Source organism: Geotrypetes seraphini, chromosome 2 (genome assembly GCF_902459505.1).
Source record: "Geotrypetes seraphini chromosome 2, aGeoSer1.1, whole genome shotgun sequence".
Classification (NCBI taxonomy): domain Eukaryota; kingdom Metazoa; phylum Chordata; class Amphibia; order Gymnophiona; family Dermophiidae; genus Geotrypetes; species Geotrypetes seraphini.
In genome coordinates, this window is record NC_047085.1 from 410,767,281 (window position 1) to 410,785,089 (window position 17,809).

Genomic DNA, 17,809 nt, shown 5'->3' on the forward strand with positions numbered 1-17,809 from the left:
TTGATGGGATTAGGAGAAACGTTAACTGCATGGGTCGTATTGAGGTAGAAGAGGATATTTTCTTTCTTAAAGGACCTATGGCGACGAGAGGACATCCATTGAAACTCAGGGGTGGGAGATTTCATGGTGACACCAGGAAGTATTTCTTCACCGAAAGGGTGGTTAATCATTGGAATAGTCTTCCACTGTAGGTAATTGAGGCCAGCAGTGTGCTGGATTTTAAGAGAAAATGGATAAGCATGTGGGATCACTTCAAGGAAGAAATTAGGGGGTGGGTCATTAGAGTGGGCAGACATGTTGGGCCGTGGCCCTTTTCTACCGTCGTCTTCTATGTTTCTATGATATCATCCCATTGTCGGCATCTTGTCAATTAACTTTATTTATACTCATATCACTTGTAGTGGCACTTTGTCACTCATAATGACTTGTGGGGAAATTGGAGGGGAGGCAGGGAGGAGAGGAGATTGGAGAGGGTAACCCTGCTTTATTTTCTGACCTGGGCCCTAGTAGTTTGAATACTGGTCTTGATTCTTCCTGTAGAGCTAGTGGGCATCCAGAAGCATCCTCAGTTGAGGACCTCCTCCAAAGATGGCCAGAAATCCCTTCTACCAAGCTTTGTAGTTGGTGACAGCATCTTTGAGCCACCAACAACTAAGCATGCATGGGATGCCAGCATCAGTGGCTTAGGATATTGCTTCTGCCTGTAAAGCTTAGTAAAAGGGAGAAAGTCTTCAGAGAAAGTCTTCAGCTGACAGAGCTAAATTATGTATATTTTGAAGTTGGGGTAAAGTGGAGCAGATAATTTTGTGTCCACCCAAAATTGGCTGTTTAGCTGCGCTACAGCTACCCCATTCATGAGGCAGTCTATGCTGGATGATTTTTGGGCTTCACCTTCTTCAGCGGTAATAACCTCTTATGCTCTGTTGGAGGAATCTTTCATTGGCAGCAATATAATAAGGGATTCCCTGAGCCCTGTCTGTAGGTCAACACCACCACTTAGGCTTTAGGCAGGATATATTGTAAGTTTGTTAAATAAAATAAACTATATCTTAGCTGGGCAACCCAAGTGTGTTAAACAAGACACTCCTTCAAATAACATACACACTCAGTTATTCAAAGCATTGAACCTCAAGCTTCTATCTAATAGCCAGCACTGAAAAAAAATCAAATCACTTTATACAAACTACTCAAATATCAAAAAAGAAAAAGACCTCAGTTAAGCTTCATGGGTCTAAAAAAAACCCTCCATTTATAAACAAAAAAGTATGGCTGACATTAAGTAGAGAGCTCGAAAAGCTCAATAACCAATGGCAAAATTGGAAAGTAATGACACTGGAAACAAAAAAGCAATCAGCTCTGTCCAACATGAACTTTTACTTCAAAATCCATATTCGCTACTTCTCTTGGACGATGCAAGCACCCCTGTTTTGCCGAAGACTGCTTCAGAGGTTAGTCTTTCAGTTTTTGCTGTTTCATGTCATCTCATACTTTACAATCCAATTTTATAATCCAACCAGTATTCTCTCCCCTTTTCACTTGCAGGGTTTCTCGGTTATGAATTTCTTCCTCAGTGATATTGGTGGTTAGAGTTAGGAGCAGAAATTGCAGGAACATCAAACTGTAAGTACCTTGAATGTGATGATTATGCTTAAAAAAAGACAATAGTACTTCATATTTGTTATAGCAGGGCTACCCAAGTCCAGTCCTTGAGATCTACTGGCAGGCCAAGTTTTCAGGATATCCACAATGAACATGCATGAGAGAGATTTACATACCAAGAAGGCAATGCAGGCAAATCTCTCTCATACATATTCATTGTGGATATCCTGAAAACCTGGCCAGTAGATCTCGAGGACTGGACTTGGGCAACCCCGTGTTATAGGAAGCCATGCAAGTTCTTAACTTCTCTTAATTGAGATTATCTGGTAAATTTGTATCTGACTTAACAACTGGGACTGGAACTATTGATGCCCAGTTTCGGATTTTAAACTCATATTGGTTCCACCTTCAATGAACTTTCTGTAATTCATTTCACAATTGAGACAGAATATTTGTCAATAATTTGCCATAATTTCTCCAGGGTCATCTGCCTAGTCATTTCCACAGTTTGCTACTAGAATAACACTGTTGATGAACCTCAAACTATCAAGTTCTATCCAAATTTCTATTACCATACTTATTGTTTTTGCCCCATTCCAAGAAAATTGGTTTTCCTGATTAGGAAAAAATATATTTGGAACAAATACCAGGCTTCATAGGAGTAAGCTCTGTGGGTGTCAATGGATGCTGAGCACCCCTGGTACTGAGCAGTCTCCTTCACTGTATCCAGGGAAAGGTAATTTGCATTGTGTTTGCATCCCTAGTCATTTTGAAATGATGATGCCCATGCCTTGTTTCTCTCAGTGACTGAAGTTCACTCCACAGTGCTTTCAGGCATTCCTATTCAAAGGTAGGATACTTCTGGCATATTCTGTTGCAATGTTAGCACTCTTTGGGTGTTTTAGGGCCTACCAGCTGAACTTGACTCTCCTCTTCTCTTCTAGCCTCTCTCAGGCAGTGATGCCTCTCTATCTACCCCTGCTTTTGAAATGTTCATCAAAACACATCCTCTGCAACAGCTTGATTATAGCCATAGAACGGCGATATATCAAACCTCATCCCTGTTTCTTTTTCTTTCTCTACCTAAATCCCATATAACTTCATTCCAAGTTATTGATGAAATCTTTCTCCATGCTGGGAACATTTAAACCACAGGTTCCTGTGCTGGACCAAAAGTTCTTTATGCCAAGACTCTATTTTGTAGAGTCAGCTTAGCTGACTTCATAACTTTCCTGCTGCTTTCAACTAATCCAGTTGCTGCATTGGGCCTCACATGGTGTTTGTGGGCCTTCCAGTCTATCTTGCTGCTATGATAATATTCTTCAGATGTTTTAGAACTTTCTAGCTAGTCTATGTGGGTGTTTTAGAGTCTTTCTACTACTACTACTAGTACTACTAATAATAATTTCTATAACACTGCTAGATGTATGCAGCACTACATAAGAACATAAGAACTGCCATCTCTGGATCAGACCCATGGTCCATCGAGTCCGGCGATCCGCACACGCGGAAGCCCTATCAGGTATATACCTGATGTAATTTTAGTCACCCATAACCCTCTATGCCTCTCCTAAGGAGATGTGCATCTAATTTGCCTTTGAATCCTAGCACAGTGGATTCCTTAATAACCTCCTTTGGCAGAGCATTCCAGGCGTCCACCACTCGCTGCGTGAAACAGAACTTCCTGGACTTGAAGCATTTGTCCTGGACTTGTCCCCCCTTAGCTTCAAACCATGTCCTCTTGTCCGTGACACGTTGGACAATGTAAATAATTTATTTTCCTGCTCTATTTTATCGATGCCTTTCAGTATTTTGAACGTCTCGATCATGTCCCCTCGCAGCCTCCTCTTCTCAAGGGAGAACAGTCCCAGTTTCTTGAGTCGTTCCTCATATTCCAAGTTCTCCATACCTCTTATTAGCTTCGTTGCTCGTCTCTGCACCCTCTCCAGTAGTTTTATATCCTTCTTTAGGTTGGGAGACCAATGTTGGACACAGTATTCCAAGTGTGGTCTGACCATTGCTCTATAAAGTGGCATTATGACTTTCTTCGATCTACTCGTGATTCCTTTCTTTATCATGCCTAACATTCTGTTTGCTTTCTTTGCCGCTGCCGCGCATTGTGCCGATGGCTTCAGGGTCCTATCTATCAGTACACCCAGGTCCTTTTCTTGTTCGCTCTTACCCAGAGTTGCGCCTGACATTCTATACTCGTGTTCCTTATTCTTACTACCTAAATGCATTACTTTGCATTTCTCCACGTTGAACTTCATCTGCCATTGCTCTGCCCATTTCTCTAACTGACATTGGTAAGAGCTAAGAGCTATGTAAAAGCAGCCTCAAAAATATGGGCTTTTAGCCTAGATTTGAACACTGCCAGAGATGGAGCTTGATCTACTGACTCAGGCAGTCTGTTCCAGGTATATGGTACATCAAGAGGGCAGGGACGGAGTCTGGAGTTGGCAGTAGAGGAGAACGGTACAAATACACTTACCTGATGAACAGAGTTCCTGGGGAGGAGTATAGGAAGAGATAATTGCTTCTGTTACAGTTTTCTGCCAGAAAGTTTCATGCAGGTTTGATTGAAAATGGATAGCAAGACCCCACTATTACAAGGTAAAACCGTCTTTTCCTAAATCTGAATGAGACAAATACACAAATTATTTGGTATATGAAAACTAAATGAATGTGGTCCAGGGTCAAATACTAACTCACTTTTTCTTTTTTTGGGGGGGAGGAGCATGAACTTTTCTATAATTTACTTGCATATCTCCATCTATCCTCCAGTGTCTTTTGTTCTCTATCCTGTTTCTTTATCAATCTTTCATAGAATAAATTAACATCCTCTGTTCCTGAATTCCTCCAGGTATTCCTGACCTTTACATACTGTTTTGCCTCTAGCAAAAAAACTCACCAGATATCTCACTTATCTTCTTTAATTTCAAAAGATGAGGTCATTAATCTGCTTCTTGCTCTAATATCCACTACTTCCCTTAATAATCTTTACTGCCCACTCATTTTTCTTACTAATCCTGTTGGTAAGTATATAAAGCATTTTCTATGCCAAGCATTATGTGGCAAATGGATCTTAAAACAATTGCATGAGTGTATACATGTGTAGAAGTGTGCATGCTGTCAAACGCATTGATATGTAAGAGGGTCAAAGTACAACACTGCCAAACAAATTCCAAAAGAAGCACAAAGGGCCCTCTGTAATATAGGAAATGCTTTATTCATGTCCCCGACAGGGTTCATTTTTGGCATAAAGTCACCTACCTCAAGGATCTAAAATAATAAGAAATATTCATACAATCAGCAAAAAAACACTTTTTTTTTTTGTATATGTATCAAAAGAAACTTTTGAATAATACAAACATTTTAAAACAAGATAAACATACAAATACATGGAGGAAAAAGGGGACAGAAAGTCCCCAAAAAACCTCACCACCCAATCATAGCATAACTTCCACCTTGACACACTTTTATATGTGCATGACTTGAAAGATTGTATTATTGAAAAAGCACTTATCTTTTGTATATAGTTCTATGGCCTCGACGTGCCACATTTCAAAATTTCTTCAGGAAGCCAAATGGTAACAGCGAAAGACTCTTAAGTCTTCCAGAATGGGTGTCAGTCTCTGGTCTAGCTTGCAATTCAGCTTTCAGTAAGCTTTAGTGTGTCAAGGTGGAAGTTATGCTATGATTGAGTGGTGAGGTTTTTTGGGGACTTTCTGTCCCCTTTTCCTCCATGTCTCTGAGCAAAATCTATCCACTGATTAAAGTATAAGGATTATGGAGTTCCAAGAGGACTTTTAAGTTACAGCAATTACACTAGTGTGTTTTTTGTTTATTTTCTTGAATTTTTTCATGCTTTTTGATTTTTGAAGTCATTTTCCTCCTGTGTAGTTTTGAATAAATATATGATGGCAGTTTTAAAACTGCTATAAAGATTTATTATCTTCCAAGGGTGAAAAGCCTTAGTAGAAGAACAAGGTCAAAAATCAATCAATCAATCAATGTTGTGGATGTGACTGTATTGCTGGAAAGATCTGGAACCAAGGACTTAACCACAGGGACATCTTTTGGTACAACTAACTTTGAAAGTAGATCAAGACTAGTCACTTTGACTACATTTTAGATATTGAAGGGTATCCTTTTTTGAATTAAACTGTTACAATTTTTCCATATGTCTCTAGAAAACTCTCAGAGTTGAAGAAAGCAGCTTTTACTACTTCATCCTGTGATTCGGCAATTGGGTATTCTTTTTTTATTGCATTTAAAGAGAAGTAATACATTTTTTGATACTTCCCATCCGTCTACTATATAGCTATGAGGGTGGTTTGAAAAGTTGGGTAAAAAAAGCAAGTTAAACAACATAGTCTCCATCAAGGACTATACACTTAAGTCGAGCGAGTTTCCAGGTTTTTCGTAAGCTATTTTTCATATGATACAAAAAACCTGGAAACTCGCTAGACTAAGGGCTCCTTTTACTAAGGTGCGCTTAGCGAGCACTACAATATCGCACGCGCTAAACATACAACTTCTTCATCCAGTCAACACTTCAAATATTTCAGATATAAAAGATATAAACAATAAACTGGACACCATAAATGATTGGCTTTACTCTAATAAACTTTCCCTCAATATAGACAAATCCCGTGGTCTCTTACTTTCAATTAAAAATACCAAATTCCTACCGGACAAAATTTCTATTAAATCTGTTCCAATTCAAATGGAAACAAAAATAAAACTTTTAGGAGTCATCATCGATAAAGATCTATCATTCCACGACCATATTAGTTCAGTGGTAAAAACCTGTTTCTACAAACTTCGCATTATCCGCTCATTAACTTCAATTTTGGAGACCGAATCAATCAAAATTCTGGTTCATTCTTTAATTATTTCCCACTTAGATTACTGTAATTCCCTTCTCAACGGTCTCCCCCAAAAAGAAATCCGACACCTTCAATTAATACAAAATACTGCAATAAAACTCATCTACAAACTAGGCAAATATGATCATGTTACTCCGGTCCTGAAAGATGCACACTGGCTCCCTGTGGCTCATCGAATCACTTATAAAATCATCCTCTTGACCTTCAAAATAAAGTCTTCTCATCAGCCTTCATACCTTCATAAACTCCTCATTCCTCAATGTTCTCCACGAACTTTGAGATCAACGAATCAAAAACTTTTTTTAATTCCCTCCATCAGGACATCAGTACAATGCTCACTACAACGCCTCTCTCTCTCTCTCTCTGCGACGTGCTTCCTCCAAGTAGGAAGTCCTGCTGGATCTCACTGGAACAAATATGGAACAAACTTGGCACAATAGTCAGTTCAGGGTTCAAACACAAAACACTTTATTGTGTCCCAAAAGGGGGAGTCTGCCTCCAGGCAGTCCTGACTCCCAAATGCGATTCTTAGTCCATAAATCAAAATTATAGTTGAGTCTGAACAGCAGAGCACAGCTGCCACCTTAACTCAGGTAAGCAGAAAAGACAAAAGAAAAGAATCACAGTCCAAAAACACTGTTGACTAATAGTCCATAAAATATGAGTCCAATATGCTGCTGTTTTCAACTTGTCTAGTCACACAGCAGTCTGACTAGCCGTCCTAGCAGCGTTCTACTCAAGCCCTGCAATGTTCCAGGCTTGTGCCTCAATCAGTTTACCTTATCTGATTGGGGGGAGGGGAACAGGAGCAAGCGAATCCACTATTGAATGTTCTGAAAGACAGAACGCCACGAATGGCCCCACTAACCCACCTATATGGAATGTGGATTCTCCCCAACTTGCTTCCTGCCCTCAGTAAAGTTATCACAGCTGCTCAACCTAATAGACTCCAGGGAGACAGTTATCTGCAGCTTATAACAAAAACTTTTTTTTTTTACACACACAGCACACAGCAGCCCTTGTCTCATTCAGTCTCCTAAGCATCTTGCTTTGCATACAATACAAGGAAATTACTACTGTTGCTTTCAAACTAACCAGCACTGCCACTTAGCTAAGATCCATACAGACATCTTCAGGCAATCCCTTAGTCTGCACCCATTCCATGGGCTCTGGTGCTGTCGGCTGGCTGGCTTCACATTCATTGTCACATTCTCTCATCTCAATATCCTGAGATCCAAGAGCCCCATCAGGTGAGTACTCTCCTCTAGCTGACCCAGGCAAGACTGCCTTTCTTCTCCTGAGAGCAGCCTCTAAATGGCTCAAACGAGCCTGCCCTGTTCTGAGAGAGGGAGGAGCTACCTGCCTTGCCTGCTTAGCTTTTCCTGGAGTTTTAATTATCCTTTTCAGCTGGGGACTAGCAGAGGGAGAAGTATGCCTCAGAAGCTGTTCTAGGCTGTTCCCCTGTTCCTCCTGTACTCCCTTCACATGGTTTGTTTCAGCATTAAAGGGGAAGTCAGCAATTTCTTTTCTCCTATGTATCCTAGGGCTAGCTTTAGCACTAGGATTGCTAAGCACGAGTCCACCTTTAGGTCTAGGATCGTGACAACACGGAAAATAAATTTTGCTGTATCTGCCCCAACTTTGTGGAATTCTCTACCACAACAACTTCGAGACGAACAACATCTAGATAAATTTAAGATAAGCCTGAAGACTTTTTTATTTCGCGACGCATTCTCTTCTGTTTAGACTCTACTCCTCCCTCTTATACCATTCACATTATTTTCTATCTTTTTTTTATTTTTTAATTTTATTCTATTTTATTTCTCTCTTAAAGAACCTACCCCACCCAATATGTTTTATCCTAATTCCCCTTTCTCTCATAAATGTAACTCTACCCTCCCATTCCCTTTTATCCTCACTTTCAAGTTTGTCTTGTTAATGTCTTTTATGTCCACTCTATGCACTTTTAAATATTTACCATTTCAATTTCTTTTTCTGTACTTTTTTTAAAATTTAATGTAAACCGGCCAGATATTTGTTTGATGGTCGGTATATTAAAATCTAATAAACTTGAAACTTGAAACATAGAGCTTGCGTTAGTATTTTTCATTTAGCATGTGGTTAGCACGCGCTAATCTTTAGTGCGCGCTAAAAACACTACCACACCTTAGTAAAAGGAGCCCTAAGTGTATAGTTCTTGATAGAGACTATGTTGTTTAACTTGCTTTTTTTTACCAAACTTTTCAAACCTCCCTTGTAGCTATATAGTAAGAATTTATTGCTCTTTTATTTAAAGATCTCCCTAAAACTGTGGACTAATGTGAGCCATTATGTTTGAAAATCTGGCTTCTTGGTCCACACTTGTGACTTGGGGTTCCAGCCTGCTCTTCGGGACCCACAACCAGGTTTAAAAATATATATATATATTTCTCACTTGCAGACACTCAGGGGCAAATTCTGTAAACGACACCTAAAGTTAGGCGTCCACAATGTGGACATCCAGCAACTTAGTTATCCAAATAAGTTGGATAGTAAGCCTAATTAAGGACTTTAAAAAACAGTAAATGAAAGTTAGATGTCCAAAGGCTGTGCGCGATTCACAAAATAGGCTTCCAGAATTTTGTAGATGCCCATCAGAAAAAGCAGCACCTAATGGGATAGGTGTGGGTGTGGTTTTAATATGGACATACTGAAGGATCCCTAGCTAGCTGACATGGCTGGGTCACGGTGTAGATGAAGAAACTATCAGTGGGTCATAATTAGTACAAAGAACAACTTGTGACTCCATTTTATTGCTCTGAGAAATCACGTATGCATGCAGGCCTGTTCTATGTATCTGTCTTAGTGCCTGGCACAGCTAGGAGGCAACAGGATGTAGATGTTAGTTAGCCTTGATGTATAGATTATAGGATGGATTTATGGTTTTGTTTTTCTCTCTGCTGTTACCTTTTGGTCAGAGCTGGTTAGACTGGTTTGAACTGGTTAGGACCCTATATAACTTTTGTGTCCGAGATCCTCAGGGTCTTCTGTTTATGCAGCCAGTTTTGCTCAGAAGTCCAGCATATATGCTTGTTTAATAAAAGCCTTTTTAAATCTCTTCAGTCTCTGGCTCAAGTCTCTGCACTACTAACGGAGGGCCTTATCCTAAAGGTACCTTCATTTGGCGCAGCCGAACAGGGACTTGATCTACAGACTTGAGCCTGTTTGGCACGATCGTCTCCCTCGGAGGATTTCAAACCTTGCCTCCTACGAGACCCGTAATAGCCGGCATTAACCTGGTGGTTGACCAGGAACGGTTTCTCGTCGAAGACAACGGATTGCACCTCGAGAAGGAACAAATCAGTGGAGATTTCTGGCTCCTGGTTTTGTTGTGCCGGTACCGGACCTGTCTTGGTAAGTGAGAAGTTGATTTCTTCTCTATCCTGTCTCTACCTTTCCTGTCTAGTAACTTCTTAATCCGACGTGAAGCGCGGGGAGGTATATAGGATTCTGGTTTCTGGAAATTGGAATTTTTGTTGGGTGCATATACAGATTGTATAATATGGGTCAGAGCAGCACCAAGCCCACCGACCCCCTTCAGATTATGCTTAACCATTTTACTACCGCCTTTTCTGGCGATTATGGCGACCCTAAAATGACAAAATCTACCCTCACTAAATTTTGTGCATATGAATGGCCCACTTTCGGTGTAAGATGGCCTCCCGAGGGTACTCTGGATTTGAATATTATACGTCAGGTATATATCCGTGTCACCAGTCCCACTGAGGGACATCCTGATCAGTTCCCTTATATAGATAGTTGGTTGGATACGGTCCGACTAAAACCTTCCTGGCTTAAACCCCAATTGGACAAAGCTACCTTAGTGCATGTAATGGCCCTCCGGCGGAAGGTCCAGGAAAACTGCCCAGTTTTATCCGAGCCATTAGATAGTGGACCGGATCCGTTGGAACCCTCAGCGCCCCCTCCTTCGTATACCCCTCGACCTGATTTGAACGTTCCTGTCGGTCTTGGTGACCGTGATATTCAGGATCCCGATTTACCCCCATCCCCTGATTTACCTCCCCAACAAGCCCTCCACCCTCAACCTGACCCCCAGGCATCCGTCAGCCCTCCCTTGCAATCTCGCCTTCGACATCGTCCTGATAAGCCCGCTGCCATATTTCCCCTCCGACATACTCTCACCGCCCAGCTCCCGGATGACCAAGGGTTTCCCCGACCTCCGATAACCCATCTGGTATACACCCCTTTTTCAACCACTGATATTTATAATTGGAAAACGAACTGTCCGCCCTTCTCTGAAAAACCTCAAGCTACTATTGATCTCCTTACCTCCATATTCCAGACCCACCTGCCCACTTGGGCAGACTGTCAGCAACTTTTAGTCTGCCTATTGAGCACTGAAGAACGGCGCCGAGCCCTTTCTGAGGCCCGGAAACATGCCCAAACTTTAGCCTCCGCGGACCCGAATCCTGACCACTGGCTTACGATACATTTCCCTGACACAGATCCCTCCTGGCAACCTGACCAACCTGCCCACATGACTTTACTAGACTCGTATCGCAAATATATTATACAGGGCTTAGTTCAGAGTTCTCGGAAACCCATAAATGTTACTCGTGTAGCCGAAATCATGCAAAAACCTGATGAATCTCCCGCTGCGTTTCTTGAACGCCTGACCGAAGCCTATCGTACTTATACCCCTTTTGACCCGGAACTCCCTGAAAATCTACGCATGGTAAATACCTCTTTTGTCAGCCAAGCCCAGCCTGACATCCGCCGTAAGCTTCAAAAGCAAGAGGGATTCGCTGGCATGACAACTACCCAGCTATTAGAAATAGCTCAGCGTGTTTTTATGAACCGCGACACTGCCGCTCGGCGGGAAGCTGATCGCTGTCTCCGCCGAAAGGCAGACCTCTTTGCCCTAGCCCTCCGCACTCCCTATAAGGTTGGCCCCCCTTCTGTTCCCACTGGTCCAGGGTTCACACCGGGTCCAGGAACCCGCCCTGATCTGGCCCGAGATCAATGTGCTTACTGTAAACAATCAGGACACTGGAAAAATGAATGTCCCAATCGACCCTCTCAGGATCAGTTTAATCCCCGATCCGGACCCCCAGCCGTTTCCGGTAGGCCTGGACCCCGTGCCGGTCCCTCTCTGGCTCCCCGACCACTCCCTAGTATCGCTATGGTCCAGGACACTGCCCCTGATTCAGATGATGAATACTGAGACAGACCGGTTTCGGGAGTACGACTGACCCATGTCCTGCCCGTCTACTCCCTAGGTTCCCTTGAACCCCTGGTCGATGTCCAAATAGGGAACCACAAAGTCACCATGATGGTTGACACAGGTGCTCAGCACTCCGTTCTCACTAAACCCCTCAGTCGTTTCTCCCCAGATACAATTGAGGTCTCCGGCGCCACGGGATCCCAAGCCGCTGCCCCCATTCTTGAACCGTTGCCAGTTTCCCTCGGCCCCCATGCTATCCCTCACCGGTTCATATATATGCCTTCCTGCCCTATCCCCTTGCTGGGCCGCGATCTCCTACAGGCCTTGCACGCTTCCATTTCCATAACCACACGAGGATTTTCCCTGCACATTCCTGATGATCCTCTCCTCGCTAGTCAACCCCTAGATCGGCATTTGTCTTCCCGCCTCTGTTCCCTCATGCAGTCTCCCTCCGGGGAACCGGCTCCTCATCCCGCTGTCCCGTCCTACCTCCTTACTGTTCCTCCTGATCTTTGGGCTGAGTCTGGGTCTCCTGGATTGGCACACAACATTCCTCCTTTTGTGATTGACCTGAAACCTGCTGCCACCCCAGTTTCAATCAAACAGTATCATATCCCTAAACGGGCTTTGACCTCTATCATTGTTCATTTGGATTGCCTTGCCCGAGATGGCTTTATCCGTCCCTGTACATCCCCTTGGAACACTACCCTCCTCCCGGTTCTCAAACCTGGAGATCCCCCTGACTACCGCCCTGTCCAGGATCTTCATGCAGTTAACTCTCGCACCACTGATATCCACCCTCTGGTTCCCAACCCCTATACCCTCCTGTCCCATATCCCACCCTCTGCCACTGTCTTCACGGTCTTGGACCTTAAGGATGCCTTTTTCTGTTGCCGATTGGCCCCGGTCAGTCAACCCATTTTCGCCTTTGAGCGACCGGACCCTGACCCTTCCCGATCCCCTACCCAGGCAACCTGGACCAGACTACCCCAGGGCTTCAAAAACAGCCCAACCCTGTTCAGTACGGCATTAGCCCAAGACCTCAGCTCCTTTTCCCTTCCACCCCCTGCCTGCCTTCTCCAGTACATTGATGATCTCCTCCTCTGTTGCCCTGACCTCTCTTCAGCGCACACACACACCCTTTCCCTGCTCCTCCACCTATACGACTGTGGATATCGGGTCAGCCTCAAGAAGGCTCAGTTTTCTCTGCCCTCAGTCACCTACCTCGGCTTCACCATTTCACAGGGCCAGCGTTCCCTACCACCTGATCGGGCTGAGGCACTGTGTTCTCTGCCCACCCCGACTGACCGTAAATCTCTCCACACCTTCCTCGGCATAGCTGGGTACTGTCGTCTTTGGATACCTGACTTTGCCACTCTGGCTAAACCCCTTTACGAGGCTACCAAAGGGCCTGATCGCTCACCTTTCCTTTGGACCTCCGCTCAACAAAAGGCCCATGACTCCCTGCGCTCTGCACTCCTGTCGGCCCCTGCTCTGGGCCTCCCCGATCCTGAGAAACCTTTCCACTTATACTGTCATGAACGGTCCGGAATTGCCTCAGGGGTCCTTCTGCAGTCCCTCGGTTCTTGGAAACGCCCTGCTGCCTATCTCTCCCGGCAACTTGACCCTGTCGCCTCTGGTTGGCCCCCTTGCCTCCGGGCCGTAGCCGCTGCCGCTGACTTGGTGGCCCATGCCTCTAAGTTTACCTTTGGTCAGCACTTGACGGTTCATGTCCCGCATGATGTCCTCTCCCTCCTGGACTATCGGGCCCACCTCTGGTTATCAAATGAGCGTCTCCTGAAATATACTGCGCTCTTCTCTGAGAACCCCGCCCTTTCCCTCGTCCTTGTGAGCCCCCTTGATCCCTCCACCCTACTTCCTGTACTTCTCTCCACCGCAGCCCCCTCTTCCTTGTCACTCCTCTCCACTGCAGCCCCTTCTTCCTTGTCACATAACTGTCTTCATGCTATCGACTCTGTCTACTCTTCTCGCCCTGACCTTTCTGATCGCCCACTGTCCGACCCGGACTATATCCTTTTCACAGATGGCTCCTCCTTCTTGGACGAGTCCGGGACTCGTCGCTCCGGATATGCGGTGACCACTACAGACATAGTTATCCTTTCGGGTTCCCTAACTCCTGCCCCCTCAGCCCAGGCAGCCGAACTTGTGGCCCTCACAGCTGCCCTCCGATACTGTGCTAACTCCACCTGCAACCTCTACACTGACTCTAAATATGCCTTTCTAGCTGTTCATGCCCACGCTGCCCTCTGGCGCCAGCGTTCCTTCCTCACCTCCTCTGGATCCCCTATCCAACACCACCAACTCATCCTGGACCTTTTGGATGCTATCTTGCTACCCTCCAAAGTTTCTATCATGCCCTGCCGGGCCCACCGTCGCCTCCGTGATTTCATCAGCCGCGGTAATGCCTTGGCTGACCGCTCGGCTCGCCAGGCGGCCCTCCAAGGTCCGCCCACACCCCCTCTTCTGTTATCCCTTTCCTCCCCTCAACCTTTCCTTCATTCCCTTTCCCCTCAGTACACTGACCCCGAGCGCAAGTGGGCCACGCAGCAATCTGGCCATTGCACCCTCCCATCTGGATGGATTACTATACCTTCCTCCCACACATCCACCCCCCTCCTGTACGTCCCTCAACTCCTGGCCCTCACTGTTGTCCAACGTGCACACGATTTTTCTCATGCCGGTAACCCAGCTCTCCGCACTCTTCTCCGACAGAATTTCTATATCCCGAATCTCTCTCAACTCATCTCCCATGTCCTGCTCCGCTGTGTCATTTGCCTCCGACACAACCCCTCTTCTGTCAGATCCCCCGTTCCTGGTCACCAGCCTATCGGTTCACACCCCATGCAAGTCCTCTCTACTGATTTTACCCACTTGCCCCCCTCCCATGGGTTCCGTTACCTCCTGGTTTTCATTGATTCCCACACTGGGTGGCCAGAGGCCTACCCAGTGCGCACAGAGAAAAGTAGGGAAATAGTAAAGGCTTTACTCCATAACATCATCCCTCGCTATGGCCTGCCCCTAGTGATTGGCAGCGATAATGGCCCCGCCTACATATCACAAGTCACACAAGCTGTCTCTCGGGCTCTGCAAATCACCTGGAAATTACATGCGGCCTATCACCCCCAGAGCTCTGGCCAAGTTGAACGCATCAACAGAACTATTAAAACCCTCCTCGGAAAAGCGGCAGAGGAAAGCCGCCTGCCATGGCCCAAACTGATTCCTTCTGTTCTATTTCGCATCCGCTGTACCCCAGGTAAACGCAATCGGTTGTCCCCATTTGAGCTCATGTATGGCCGACCCCCGCCGATAGTCAGCCCAGACCCTGAGTCTCTTGAACAGATAGGGAACGCTATCACAGACGCAGAGATAAAGCAGCTAGGAAAGACCATTATGAAATTACAGAACTGGGTCATTTCTAGAGCCCCGCTACCAATTACAACCCCTGTTCACCTCTACAAACCTGGGGATCAAGTGTGGCTAAAAGTATGGAAGAAAGAACCGCTGAAACCCCTTTGGACAGGGCCTTTCACTGTCTTACTTGCTTCTCCCACAGCTGTCAAATTGTCCCGCCACGAGTCTTGGATTCACTACAGCCGTGTGAAGCCCGCTGCTGAGTATATTTGTGAAAAAGGGCCTACTGACCTTCAACTGAAAATCACACGGCTGCCCCACACTCTGGAAGAGTAATCACGCACGTCTGATCCAGAGATCTGTCAAGATATTTAATATGAACTCTGTTGTATATATACTGCTTGTGATTTGCGTCTTGCCAACATTGTCCATGTCCCCTACCCCTCCCACGCCTGGGTGTGCCCCTTGTGTGGCACTAGTGGACAATGGGGGCAAAACGGAAAATGTTATTAGATTTCAAACTAATTATGAGTGTAAGGGTCAACTAGTGACCCCTGTATGTATATATAACAGGGTTGAATATTCTATATGTAATAATGGAGACTCACAGATCTGTTTTGACCCCAAAGCAACTAATAGGGATACTTGGATAGAGGTCAGGTCAGTCTGGGATCAGGGCCCCCTGATTCAACAAACCCTGGTCACTAATCCCTATGTCCCGGCCTCAGTCCTCTTTGATGCTTGCCATGCCATGGACCAAAACCCCACCTTCCTTGGACGTTGTGGTGCCCTAGCATGGAGGAGGGAATATATGCACAACGATAAATACATGTGCCTGGCGGGACAGAAGCCGTCCCACTGTGAAGGGTCTTCCGAACACTACTACTGTAACTACTGGAGATGTGTATCCTGGGCCACTTGGGGTATGACCCGACTGCCTACCACCCGAGCCATATTATCCAAAGGGGTGACTACCTCTGACTGTGGCCTCCAGAACTGTAATCCACTTAACTTCACTATCCTACAGCCGTTTAAATGGAACCTCGATGATAGCCTCCGGAAAGCTCGCTATCTTGTGGGCCTACAGATATACGGTAAGGGCACAGACCCTGGTACTGTCTTACACATCAAACTCGTTGAGAGACACCGGATCCCTGAACAACACAGCATTGTGTTTCCTGACTTTTATGAACATATGAAACTAGACCAACAAGACTTTGTGCCCTCTGCCACCACCCGCAACCTTTTCATACAGTTCGCTGAAGCCATAGGAGCCACCTTAAATCTGACAAACTGTTATGTCTGCGGGGGCACAAATATGGGAGAGAAATGGCCATGGGAGGCTAAACAGGTTTCCATGCTCCGGCTGGCCAGCCTCCCGTCTTTCAACTACACCCCCAACTTACAGCGGGCACCCAGCTGGCCTCTGAAAAACTCCATTCTGGCAAAACACTGCATACAGCGCCTCGGACCATCCTTTACCACTCGTGTTGGACACCTGCAGTGCCAATCCTTATGGACTAAAAACAGCACCTCTCAGCCCGGTTGGACTTATTGGACCGGAGATCCTAAGTTAAAAATACCCAGACGATGGAATACTACTGGCAATGCTACCACATTAAATGTCTACCTCAACCTGCCTGCTTCTGCCCCTTGGGCTGCACCGGAAGGATACTACTGGATCTGTGGGAAAACGGCATACCCCACTCTACCCTCAAATTGGACTGGCACTTGTGTTCTGGGCACTATCAAACCAGCCTTCTTCCTCCTCCCGTTATCTGAAGGAGAACATCTGGCTGTCCCAGTATTCGATCAACGGGCCCGTTCTGAAAGAAGTTTGGAAATTGATAAATGGGATGACACTTGGCCCCCGGAGCGCATCATTGCTGTCTACGGTCCTGCTACTTGGGCTGATGATGGCATGTTTGGGTACCGGACCCCAATCTACATGCTTAACCGCCTCATACGACTGCAGGCGGTTTTAGAAGTTATCACCAATGAAACAGCTAGGGCCCTGGGAGCCCTGGCCAAAGCGAACACTATGATGCGTACCGCCATCTATCAGAACCGACTGGCCTTAGACTATCTATTGGCCGCTGAAGGAGGGGTATGTGGCAAATTCAATCTCTCCAACTGCTGTCTACAACTGGATGATGAAGGATTTGTGGTTGAAGAGGTCATAGACAAAATTACCAGATTAGCTCACGTTCCTGTCCAGACTTGGAAGGGTTTTTCTGCTGATATGTTTGGACTCAACTCACTGACTGATTGGGCCTCCAAACCGGGACTCTTTAAAGCCCTCACCATAATTTTCCTGGTATTCTCTGTCATATTTTGTGTTCTTCCTTGCCTGTTACCATGTTTATTGAAAACCCTTAACCATACTATTAGGACTACGATTGACAAAAGTACCACCGCTCTAGTCCTGGCCCTTTCCTCCTATCACCCAGTCCCCACCTCTGATACAGATGGCCCTGACCTCCCGTAACCCAGCTAGTCAGCTAGCCTACAGAAGAAAAGTTGGGAATGAAGGATCCCTAGCTAGCTGACATGGCTGGGTCACGGTGTAGATGAAGAAACTATCAGTGGGTCATAATTAGTACAAAGAACAACTTGTGACTCCATTTTATTGCTCTGAGAAATCACGTATGCATGCAGGCCTGTTCTATGTATCTGTCTTAGTGCCTGGCACAGCTAGGAGGCAACAGAATGTAGATGTTAG